Source organism: Rhinatrema bivittatum, chromosome 11 (assembly GCF_901001135.1).
Source record: "Rhinatrema bivittatum chromosome 11, aRhiBiv1.1, whole genome shotgun sequence".
Taxonomy (NCBI): domain Eukaryota; kingdom Metazoa; phylum Chordata; class Amphibia; order Gymnophiona; family Rhinatrematidae; genus Rhinatrema; species Rhinatrema bivittatum.
In genome coordinates this window covers 49,360,504-49,372,769 of record NC_042625.1, presented here as the reverse complement: position 1 = coordinate 49,372,769, position 12,266 = coordinate 49,360,504, and positions in this window count along the sequence as shown.

Genomic DNA, 12,266 nt, shown 5'->3' with positions numbered 1-12,266 from the left:
CCTTCTGGGAAAATGAAAACTAAACACTATTGAAATATCTCATACAAATAGACCCTCACCTAATAAAGAATAAGGATCACAAACTAGAAATAGTAAAATGTAGTCAGAAGCTGAACTGGAAAGTGCCAGAACTCAGACTGCAAGCAGTGCAACACTGCAAAGACATCAGAGGCACATTTCCCAATTATTAAACTTAAACACCTTTTTATTGTTGTCTTGGGCATTTTAGTTTTTCAAGTTGGGTTGCTCCTGGTCTTTTTTTCTGCTTTCAGTGCCCGCCCTCTTCTCCACTTTCCTTTTCCAGGGTTTCAGTTTTTTTGTTTCTTGTCTGTTTGCTTCACTGCTTTCCATGCATCCATATGTGACTGTGATCTCTTCCTTTCATCTCATTTCTTTGCCTCTGTCCACTTAGACTTCACCACCTTCTCCCCCCCTCCAGTTCTAAATGCCCCAGCTTTTTACCTCCCTAGTTCAGTTCTCCATCTCACTGATATCTGGCTCCATGGTGCCTGCCACCTAAGTGCTGCCTCCTTTCTGATTCCCTCACCCCACCACCGTTCCCAAGCTGACTCTCCAGCCTTCTCCCTTCTTGCTCTCTAATACCCATTTCTCCACCTATTTAATTTGCACCTTTCCTCATTGCATCCCATCCTATCTCTTAACCCTGTTGTCTTTACTGGTCCTCACAATATCCCTGTTTTCATCTCTTCTACCTACCTATGTTCATCTCCCAATCACTCCTGCTTCCTCTCTCTCACCTTCCCTGCTCTCCTCTTTTACCCATTCCAGTGGCCCCTGTTTCCACCCTTTTCATTCACTCCAGCCTAAGCCCAAATCTACTTTCTTCTCTCATATCCCCTTACCAATTCAAGCTCCTTCCCTATAAGAATATAGAAATTGCCCTGCTGGGTCAGACCAAGGGTCCATCAAGCCCAGCATCCTGTTTCCAACAGAGGCCAATCCAGGCCATAAGAACCTGGCAAGTACCCAATCCCCCTCTTCCCCTGGTTGGCTCTATCTCCCAAATGCAATCTTTCCCCTACCAAAGTGAACTCCTCTCCCTTTCCTTCCATTCCCATCTTGGTCCTATCTCTCTATCCTGCTTCCTTTCCGGGTCTTAATTTGTGGGTAAACGGCTAGGACCACAGTTCTGGCACTTTTAAGGCTTAAGAGGTAGAGCAGCAGCGTATTCTGTCTGTCTAGTCCATGCAGCCTGGGAACATGAACAAGTGAACCTGCAGCACAAAGAGAAAAGATCAACCCCTGTGCTCCCTAATCTAGCCCCTTTCTTATTTCTCTTCATCAAATGCAGGGACCTGTAGAGGATGGGATGATACTAAAACACACGCACGCACCTACATAGAAATGACGGCAGAAGAAGACCAAATGGCCCATCCAGTCTGCCCAGCAAGCTTCCCTCATTTTTTCTCTCATACTTATCTGTTTCTCTTAGCTCTTGGTTCTAATTCCCTTCCACCCCCGCCATTAATGTAGATAGCGGTGACGGAGCTGCATCCAAGTGAAATATCTAGCTTGATTAGTTAGAGGTAGTAGGGGTAGTAACCGCCGCAATAAGCAAGCTACACCCATGCTTATTTGTTTTTACCCAGATTATGTTATACAGCCCTTATTGGTTGTTTATCTTCTCCCCTGCCGTTGAAGCAGGGAGCTATGCTGGATATGCGTGAGGTATCAGTTTTTTTCTTCTCCCCTGCCGTTGAAGCAGAGAGCTATGCTGGATATGCATCGAAAGTGAAGTATCAGGCACATTTGGTTTGGGGTAGTAACCGCCGTAACAAGCCAGCTACTCCCCGCTTTGTGAGTGTGAATCCTTTTTTCTTCTCCCCTGCCGTTTAAGCAGAGAGCTCTGCTGGATGTGTGAAGTAACAGTTTTTCTTCTCCCCTGCTGTTGAAGCAGAGAACTATGCTGGATATGCATTGAAAGTGAAGTATAAGAATGGAGTGATCAAGCTAGTTGAAAGGCATCAGGAATAGAGGAAGGTGGAGGTAGTAATTTGGATATTTGGTTTGGGGTAGTAACCGCCGTAACAAGCCAGCTACTCCCGTCTTTGAGAGTGCAAATCCTTTTTTCCACATTTCCTCTTGCTGTTGAAGCTTAGAGTGATGTTGGAGTCACAGTAACCATGTGTATGTTTATTGAATAAGGGTATTGTCTCCAGGCAGTAGCCATCATTCTGGCGAGTCACCTACTCTTCATTGGCGGCCTCTTGACTTTATGGATCCACAGTGTTTATCCCACGCCCCTTTGAAGTCCTTCACAGTTCTGGTCTTCACCACTTCCTCCGGAAGGGCATTCCAGGCATCCACCACCCTCTCCGTGAAGAAATACTTCCTGACATTGGTTCTGAATCTTCCTCCCTGGAGCTTCAAATCGTGACCCCTGGTTCTGCTGATTTTTTTCTTATGGTAAAGGTTTGTCGTTGCCTTTGGATCATTAAAACCTTTCAAGTATCTGAAAGTCTGTATCATATCACCTCTGCTCCTCCTTTCCTCCAGGGTGTACATATTTAGATTCTTCAATCTCTCCTCGTACGTCATGTCTCCATCTGCACCAGCAGATGGAGACAGAGCAAGATTTGAGTGGCTCTGCCATATATACCAGGGTGCCACACACAGTCTGCCAGTATTACTCTGTCGCCAGCAGATAGTCTGGGTGCAATACTCAGTCTGGCCGATTCTTTAAAAAAAAAAAAAAGTCATCTCCAGGAACAGCAAGAGAACAACCAGCTGATGATCTTAGCCTCCCAGGGGGGTTGGCAGGTCCTGAGGGGACCATCCCCCCTGGTTCTGAAGGCAGCTGCAGCTAAGGGCTGAGGGCCCTACCTTTGCCTTGGGGCAGCCCAGCGTGGGGTGATACCGGGGCGCCCGGATCACTCACCCCAGCCAGACCGCTTCAGGACCCGTCTTGAGGACAGCGGAGCAGATGGGCATATTCGGTCGCTGTAAATAAAGAAGTGAGTTCTCTCCATCTTTCCTGCCATGGTGTTTTCAGTTGGAGTTTTGTTGCACCTCTTTCTCCCCCTCGTTTTTCATTAGGAAAGGTTTGTTTGTTCTATTTAGTTTTTGGTTGCCTGGCTCCCTACTGCCACGCGGCCCGTTTTGTCTGGCTTGCGGATCGGGGCATGCGTACCTCTTGAGGGATGGGCTGTGCTGAGCCTGCATCCCCGGAGGTGAAGGGACATCAGGACCTGGGGGGGGGGGGGGGTGATAGGCGGAGATCGGTGGTTGGGGAGCTTTCAGCTTCGAGGCCGTTGCCGATGAGTGCGGGAAAAGCTGCCATTTTAGGAGCAGCTTCCTTCATGGCTCCTCTTGCGGTGGGGGAAGGGAATTCCCTGCCCCCCCCCCTCCCCTCAGCAGCCACCTCTGTGGCCTGTTTCTCCTGCGGAAGTTGGGGGGGGGCAAGATGAGGATGTTGGAACATATTCAGAGGGTCATGTTCCTCTTTTTCGTCTGATTTTAGTCTGGCTTTTAAGGGCCTTTAAGGCATGCAAGGCCTCTAAAAGACATGCTTCTAAGCCCGGGGGCTTCTCCGTGCCGCTCTCTACAGGCAAGAGGCGGCATCAGTCGATGAACCAAGGGAAGAATTCGAAGGCAAAGCGTCCATTACAGTCCTTGCCGCCCCGGGAGGATTTGGACTTAGCTTCTGAGTCTCTGGATCAGGAGGATCTGAATGTGCCGGTCCTGCCCCCGAGGGGGGTATAGGGTGACGGTGACAAACCACAGGGGCCTACATGTCAGTCATATCATGGAGGGCGATGACCTGAAGGTGGTCTGCCTGTTCGTAGAGATGAGCTGGGTCCCCTCATTCCTGCCATTTTGGAGGAATTGGGGATTGCCACGCCTCCCAAAGAGTCTCATTTGGGTTCGTTGGACCCAGTATTGTTGGGCTTGAGTGGCCCTCCTACAGCCTTTCCATTCCATTTTTCAGCTACGGACCTGCTCTTTCGCGAGTGGGATACCCCTGACCTGGGGTTAAAAGGTCATAAAGGCAATGGATAAGCTTTATCCCCTACCTGAAAATGCCTTAGAAGTGCTTTGAGTTTCGAAAGTGGATGCAGCGGTTTCTGCGGTAACAAAAAAGACTACTATTCTGGTCACGGGGGCCACAGCTCTTAAGGACCGAAAGCCGGAAGTGCAGGTTAAGAAGATCTTTGAGGTTTCTGCCCTCGGGATCCGGGCGGCGATGTGCAGTAATTTTGCCCTGAGGGCGGGGCTTTGGGTGCAGCAATTGCTAGCCAACGAAGGCCTTTCTGAGGACGAAGCTAGGCAGGCAGGCCGTCTCGAAGCAGTGGTTGCTTATAGTGCCGATGCTCTTTATGATCTTTTGCAGACTTCAGCTCATTCCATAGTCTCGGCTGTCTCGACACGATTATTGTGGTTACGGAACTGGTCTGCGGATGGGGCCTCCAAATCCCAGTTGGGGTCTTTACCCTTTAAGGGCAAACTATTGTTTGGAAAGGAACTGGAAGACATTGCCTTCCAGAGAACAGGGCGCGCGCCAGAGGAACTTTTTTCTGCTCGGTCCCGATTTCGAGGGAGTCGAAAATCTCGGCCAGCTTGTTTGAACACTTTTTCCTTTTGACCTAATGTGAGCAGAAAGCAGGCCTGGTCGCAGCCCTTTCACGGCAGATGCTTCGGCAGGCATGGTGCTTCCCAGGCACCTCCAGGTGGTAAGATGGTCCATTCCTCTGTACAGAAGATAGAGGGTAGACTGTCTCTATTTTACGAGGAATGAGCCACAATCACGTCGGACCAGTGGGTGCTTTCAGTGATAGAACGCGGCTACGCTTTAGATTTTGCACGATGACCCAGCCCGCGATTTCTGATCTCCCTGTGCTGGTATGCCAAAAAACGTCAAGCAGTAAAACAGACCTTGCACAGTCTTCTCGATTTGGGAGCGATTGCGCCGGTACCTTCTCCGGAGCAGTGAAGGGGCCCGTTATTCCCTATATTTCGTCATTCCCAAAAAGGAGGGGACCTTCCGACCCATCCTCGATCTCAAGCAAGTCAACAGATGCCTTTGGATCCCCTGTTTTCGCATAGAGACATTGCGATCGGTCATCGCTTCCATTTGACTGGGAGAATTTCTGGCTTCTCTGGACCTGACGGAGGCGTATTTACACATCTGGATCAGAGCGGACCATCAAATTTCTGAGATTTTTTTTCATCCTTGGAAAACACTACCAGTTTCAGGCTCTGCCCTTTTGTCTGGCGACAGCTCCCAGAATGTTCACCAAGATCATGGTGGTAGTGGCAGCAAAACTACGTAGGGAGGGCTTGTTGGTGCATCCATACTTGGACGACTGGTTGATTCGGGCGAAGTTCAAAACTCTGTGTCAAGCTGCGATCCCTGAGTGCTGAAGTTGTTACAGTCTCTCGGTTGGGTGGTCAACATGGCCAAGAGTCACCTCGTTCCCTCTCAATCGTTGGAGTTTTTGGGAGCTTTGTTTGACACCCGTCAGGGGAGAGTGTTTCTTACGTCAGACCGAAGTTGCAAGCTGCAGGAACAAGTAAAGTCTTTGCTAATGAAACAGCTTCTGACGGTCTGGGATTACTTGCAGGGTCTAGGTTCCATGACTTTGACGATGGATCTGGTCCCGTGGGCGTTCACGCACATGCGGCCCTTACAATCAGCATTGCTTTCCCGGTGGAGTCCTATTTCTGAGCAGTTCCACCTCCCTCTGCCGTTGACGGAGTCAGCTCGGTCCAGCCTAGCTTGGTGGCTGTGCTCGGACAATCTGCACTGTGGCGTCCCCTTGATGGTTCCGGACTGGACAGTGGTCACCACAGATGCCAGCCTTTCTGGTTGGGGGGTGGTTTGTTTGCAAAAGTTGGTTCAGGGACTCTGGTCTCCAAAGCAGTCTCGGTGGTCGATCAATTGTCTGGAGACCAGAGCGGTGCGCCTGGCATTGCAGGCCTTCCTCCCTTTTGTCCAGGGGAAGTCGGTCAGGGTGCTGTCCGACAATGCGACCACAGTGGCCTACATCAATAGTCAAGGTGGGACTAGGAGTCATCCGGTGGCATTGGAAGCTCATCTGTTGGTCCACTGGGCAGAGCAGCGCCTAGCTGGCATAGCTGCGTCCCACATAGCAGGGGTCGACAATGTGCACGTGGATTTTCTAAGCTGAAATCAGTTCAACCCCGGAGAGTGGGAACTGGCGGACAGGGCTTTTCAACTCATCTGCGACAGATGGGGCACGCCATGCATGGATTTGATGGTGACCTTCAAGAATGCCAAGGCTCCACGCTTCTTTGCATGTCACAGTGGGGGCATGGAACCTCTGGTGCTGCCATGGCAGACGACTGTTCTGCTGTATGTGTTTCCTCCTTGGCCCTTTATCAGCAAGGTGCTTCGTCGAATAGTGAACCACCCGGTGGATGTGATCCTGGTGGCTCCCGAGTGGCCCTGTCGACCATGGTTCACAGATCTAATCAACCTCACGGTGGAGGTCATCAGGAGCCCATTTGTTTCGATCAGGTAGATGGCTTTTGAGAGGTGGCGTCTAAAAGGTAAAGGTTACTCGGACATGGTAATGACTACTCTACTGAGATCATGCAAAGTGTCGACTTCGCTATCTTATGTGCGAGTCTGGAAGATTTTTGAGTCATGGTGTGTTGAACGTAGGATTGTTCCCACTCGACCGTCCGTGTCCAGTATACTAGCCTTTCTGCAGGATGGTTTAGCTAAGGACTTGTCCTGTAGCTCCTTGAGGGTGCAGGTAGCATCCCTGGGCTATTGACGTGGATCCATAGACAGGGTGACATTGGCGGCGCATCTCGATGTTTCTCATTTTCTTAGAGGGGCAAAGCATTTGTGTCCCCTGGTGCATTCTCCATGTTCATCCTGGAATTTGAATGTGGTTTTTAAGGTTTTGTGTGCACCCCCTTTTGAGCCGTTTGAAGAGAGCTACTCTGAAAGACCTCATGTTGAAAGTAGTATTTCTGGTGGACATTTCCTCGGCGCATTGCGTTTCTGAACTACAAGCGGTGTCAGGCTGGGAACCCTTCTTGAGGATTACTGATTCCGGGGTTAGTTTACGAACTGTGCCATCTTTTCTTCCGAAGGTAGTTTCCTCTTTTCATTTGAATCAGTCAGTGGAACTTCCCTCATTTTTCCAGTCTGGCTAGGTCAGATCCTTTTTCGAAGGATTTGCAAAAGTTGGATGTCTGCGTTATCTGGATGTTACAAATGATTTTAGAATCTCAGATCACCTGTTTGTTCTCTGGAATGGTTCAAAGTGGGGTAATATGGTGTCAAAGACCACGATTGCCTGGTGGCTGAAAGAGGCCATAAATTCTGCATATTTGCTTTGTGGTCGGCCCGTGCGGTTAGGGCTTAAGGCACATTCCACTCACTCCCAGGTGTCATCAGGTGTCCCTGCAGAAGATTTGCTGGGTAGCAACTTGGAAGACTTTGCATACCTTTTGCGTGCCATTACAGACTAGATGTCCAGGATCCAAGAGGGGGAAATTTCGGAGCAGGTGTGTTGAGAACGGGCCTCTCTGGATCCCATCCCCAGTAAGTACAAGCTCTGGTACATCCCAGAAGTCTGGACTGATCCGGTACGTACAGGGAAAAGAAAATTAGGTCTTACCTTTGATAATTTTTGTTCCTGTAGTACCAAGGATCAGGCCACAGTCCTGCCCACTGAGTGTATAAAGGTAAGGGAGAGTCCGGTGCTTCTGTATTTGTTTTCCTCTGATCTGCGATTTTCTTCCATTTTTTACCCTCTAACGGGTCTGGGTTATTGTTGGAGTCTCTCCTACATTTTCAGGTTTTGATTCCTGTATATAGTTAGTGTGGGGTCATTCTGCTTTGACATTACATAATACTGGCAGGCTGTGGGTAGCACCCTGGTATATATGGCAGAAACAGTCAAATCTTGCTCTGACTCAATCTGCTGGTGCGGAGGCAAAACCCAGGAGTCTGGACTGATCCTTGGTACTACAGGAACGAAAATTATCAAAGGTAAGACCTAATTTTCTTTTTGAACTGGCACGTTTGAAACTGGTGAGCAGTAGGGCCAATTGTCAAGGTTGCAATAGTACTAGTGCTCATAACTTTCAAACTTGTGCTCATTCAACCCTTTTTTATTATTATTATTATTATTTCTATTAGTGAAGGCTTAATTTCTGGCAGAACAACCCAGAACTGTACTCTGTCACCTTTTGCGGTGGAGCAGAGCTGGCCGGGTCCTGGTTCCTGAGGCAATAGAACAGCCACTAGCTGCATGGATGATTTATGGCTCCCCCGCCCTTAGAGGAAGCTGCTTACTTTGAGACAAGGGTGACCACATGCCTTTGAATTTTGTGTAATTTCCCAGCACAATTCAGAAGGCCTTGAGGGACAAGAGCCAAGGACTAAAAAAAAAAAAAAAGGGGGGGGGGGGGGTAAATGCCTATCAGCCCCACTGCTTCTGCCATTCCTGCGGGTGGTGGCTTCCTGCTTATCTCACCATCATCCCAGGCCCTGCTGTCTCTGCTGCTGGTGAGGGTGAAAGGGCCAAAAGAGTGAGTGAGGGAGGGGAAGGAGAGTGAGGGCAAAATAATGAGTAAAGGGATCGGAGAGGCAGTTGGCTATGTGGGGAAGAGGGGCAAAGAGTGAGTTGGGATCAAAGGGTGTGAGGGGATTGGAGGGATTATGAGATGTGAGGGGAGGTATTAGGACTGGGGCTGGAGACCAGAGCGGCGCGCCTGGCATTGCAGGCCTTCCTCCCTCTTGTCCACTGGGTGGAGCAGTGCCTAGCTGGCATAGCTGCATCCCACATAGCAGGGGTCGACAATGTGCACGTGGATTTTCTAAGCTGAAATCAGTTCAACCCTGGACCTTTATTCCTTCTTTCCACCCACAAGGAAGCAAAGAGCAGGCCGTGCTGTTGAATTCCAGGCTGCACATCCCTGTGCAAGGACTGAGGATGGTGCTTACCAGTCTGCTCTCATCTGCCCAAAGCAGAGGTGACCCAGCTGATTCTGGCTTGAGGAAGTCTGTACTTTACTGGCTGAGGAGGAACTTCAGTATCAACAGGCTTTAAAACCACTGGGGAATGTATGGGGGGGCTGGGAATGGAGGATCAGGACCAGCAGAGGGGGATAGAGAGAGCCCCGTTCTCTCTGCCTTTTCCTCCTTATCCCAGTGATCCTGCATCCTCGACTCTCAGCCATCCTTTGCTGACCAGTGCTCATCGAGCATGTTAGAGAAAGAAGAACTTGTTTGGCTGTGTGTGTGTGTGTGAGTGAGAGTTCACATCTGGCCCTGGCCCCACCCATCTCACTCCTTCACGGTTTCCTTTTGTCTACAAATTAGGCCCTGCTCCTCGCTCTCACTTGACTATTTTGCATTTTCCCTCTCCAATGTTAGTCTCCCTCTCCCCCTACTATCGCTCCATAGAGGTCTCCCTGACGCCCACCTCCACCCCACGTGCTACAGGTCTCCTACTCCATGCCTGCAATTAATGGTGCTTTGAATCTTCCCCATGGCTGCTACATGGAGCCAATTTCTCGTTTTGAGTGGCAAAATCCTGTAATTGTGCTGCTCATATTGTGAGCTTAGTCCAGCATGCTGTTAGGCAGGCAGACGGGGGCCTGGAGGTAGAACCAGCCCATTAGACTTTGAGGAGGCTTAGCCTTATACTGAGAGCCCCACGGGTGATGCTGAGCGTGCCTAATCACCTCCCAGCTCACCCTACTCAAAGGTCAGCTCTGCCTAAAAGGAAAATTACAGATCCAATTTTATTGGCTCTTTGGTCACCTCTCATCCCATAATCAATGCCTCCTCTTCTCCAGGTGTGAGATAAAGCTCCATTTGTTTAGGAACCTTTCAAACAGAAGGTGCATTCATCTCTTTCCAAATGACTTAAAGTGGTTGCAACGTTGTCAACAATTACAAATCATCTTAAAAGGGGTTACTAGTGGCTGAATTGATTTAGTCATCAGTGGTTCTCAGACCAACTCTGGGAAATTAAAAGACTGCCCTGAAGTTTTTAAAAGTCATTGTAAACTACCCTGTAAATCCTGACCACAATTGGGAAATGCATGCTTTTAAACAGTTCATATTTATTTATTAAGGGAGGGGGGGGGAGGACTTTGAATGTTCCTTCGTGTATGATAATCCTGCAGGCACTGGAGCCCATTTTGCACTGTGGAAGTAGTGCTGGAATCAATTACAAGGGTCATGTTTAAAAAAAAATACAATACAAAAAAGGAAGGAATGCAGTTAAAGCAGACACTATTTCCATTCTCAGTGTCCTGTGAGGAGGGGGGTCACTTAAGGAGCCAGAGAGGAAATGTTCAGGGGTGTGTTTGGAAGCCCCTGAAGTTATTCAATGTGCAAGTATAAGGGGTGAGGGAGCCTTCCCAAAGCTGCCTCCTGTGGGGATGGGGGAGAGTGGCAGGATCCCTGTATGAGACAGGGGCCCCATGGATTTTCTATGTACCTCTTCTGTTTCCAGAGCTCCACATCCTCTTCTGCAGGGATAGCTATAGGCACATGGCCAGCAAATTCTGAAGATGCCTTGCCACCCCACTGCCCTTCCACCGGCAATGCATTGGACTCTTTGTGGTTTTAGGCTCATCTTGGAGGTGCTCCCTGAAGCTTAGCAGCAGAGAACTACCAGAAAGGCGCCCAGTGGTGCTACTGGAAGGATCCGGGGTGGTATGAATGCACTGCCCCCTGCAGGAGAGCAGAAGGATGACACCGAGCAGCAGAGCATCAAGGGAAGGAGAGAGCTGGCTCTTGGGGGTTGCCCTGTGATTTCTCAGAAGCCACATAGCAGGGTTCTCTGTCAGAGCCAGAATGGAAGAGATTACGGCCAAGCTCAGGGCCCTCCTGGCTTGTTAGTGTTTAGTCCTATACTGCACTGGTGCCATTGCCACTGATGATGGGGGCCATAATATGGTTTTACAATTCTATGTATAGGTCTGTGGCCAGAAGTGTATTTAGAGAAAAGCCTGCTGATTTTCTTTTAAATATTTCAACTTTTAATAAAATAAGCTAGTGCCTTTTAACATTGTTTTCATTACGCATTGTATATGTTTACAATTATTAGAAGAAAGCATGATATGAGGTGGGTGGCACCTTATAGACGAGGCATGAGCTTTCAAGGACAGAGTTCACCATTAGATACCAGAAAAAAGTTAAGGGAGCTGGAAGATATACTGGACCTCTAGCATGCCTCAGAAGGATCTTCCTGGACAGCTGTCCAGCTCAGAAACCAGCTTTACAATCCTTACTGCCTGAAATTGTCTTCTGCTTGGGTTCCTTGCAAGCATTGGTTGAGAGGTTCTGAACATGCGATGAGGCATGCTGTCTTCAAATCTTCCTAAATGATCACTGGCCTAAAGCTTCATCAGAAAATGGGGTTTCTTTCCCTCTGTGTTTACTGTTGTCATGTGTGGAGACAAATCCTTCAAATATATCTAGTCACATAGGCGCGAGTCATAGAGAGATGAATTTCCTATCAACCTTTCTGTAAAACTTAGGAGCTGGCAGTATTTTATGAGAATATGACAGTCTTTACAAACTCTGTCTTTACCCCATCTCTTCTTGACAAAGAAGTTCCCTCCAAGCCAGTCCTGCTTTTAATTTTTCTTCTCTAAGCATTATGAGATTTCCCATCTCAATGGCAAAGCTGTCCTACAACTCTGGAAACATTGTTGGAGCTGTTATCAATGCAAGTCAGGGCTTAAGTAGTAGACAGAAAGGCAGTGGAAGGGGGGGGGGAGGGGAGATGGGGGGGGGGGGGCAGGGCCAGGTGTGAACACACACACACACACAAAATCAAAGCCATGTGGCTGTACTTGTCTCAAGGGAAGCAGCTCCACAACTCTGATCTTCTCTGCTTCCTCCAAGGGCCATACATGATCCATGCAACTACTAACTTTGTTCTGTTCCTCAGGGGTGCCAGAACTGGTAATTACTTCCGGCTCTGCTCCTCAAGTGCCAGAAAAAAGGTGGCAGAAGCCGCTCTACCTTGTTCTGCCAGAGATTAAGCCCTCCATAAGGGACACAAAAAGGGGGTGAATTAGCATAAGTTTGAAAGTTGTGAGCAGTAGTTGTGGCATTGCTGCTCACAAGTTTCAAACTTGTGCTTATTCAAATCTTTGTGTCTATTTTTTGCTCCGCGGTGTCTGCTTCAGTATCACCCCCTTCCCCTTCTGTTCCCTGCAATACAGGAGAAGGAGCAAGAGAGAGGAGCTGGATTAGGAAGCAGAGTGGCTGCTCTCTTCTCTGTGTGCTTCGGGCTCAG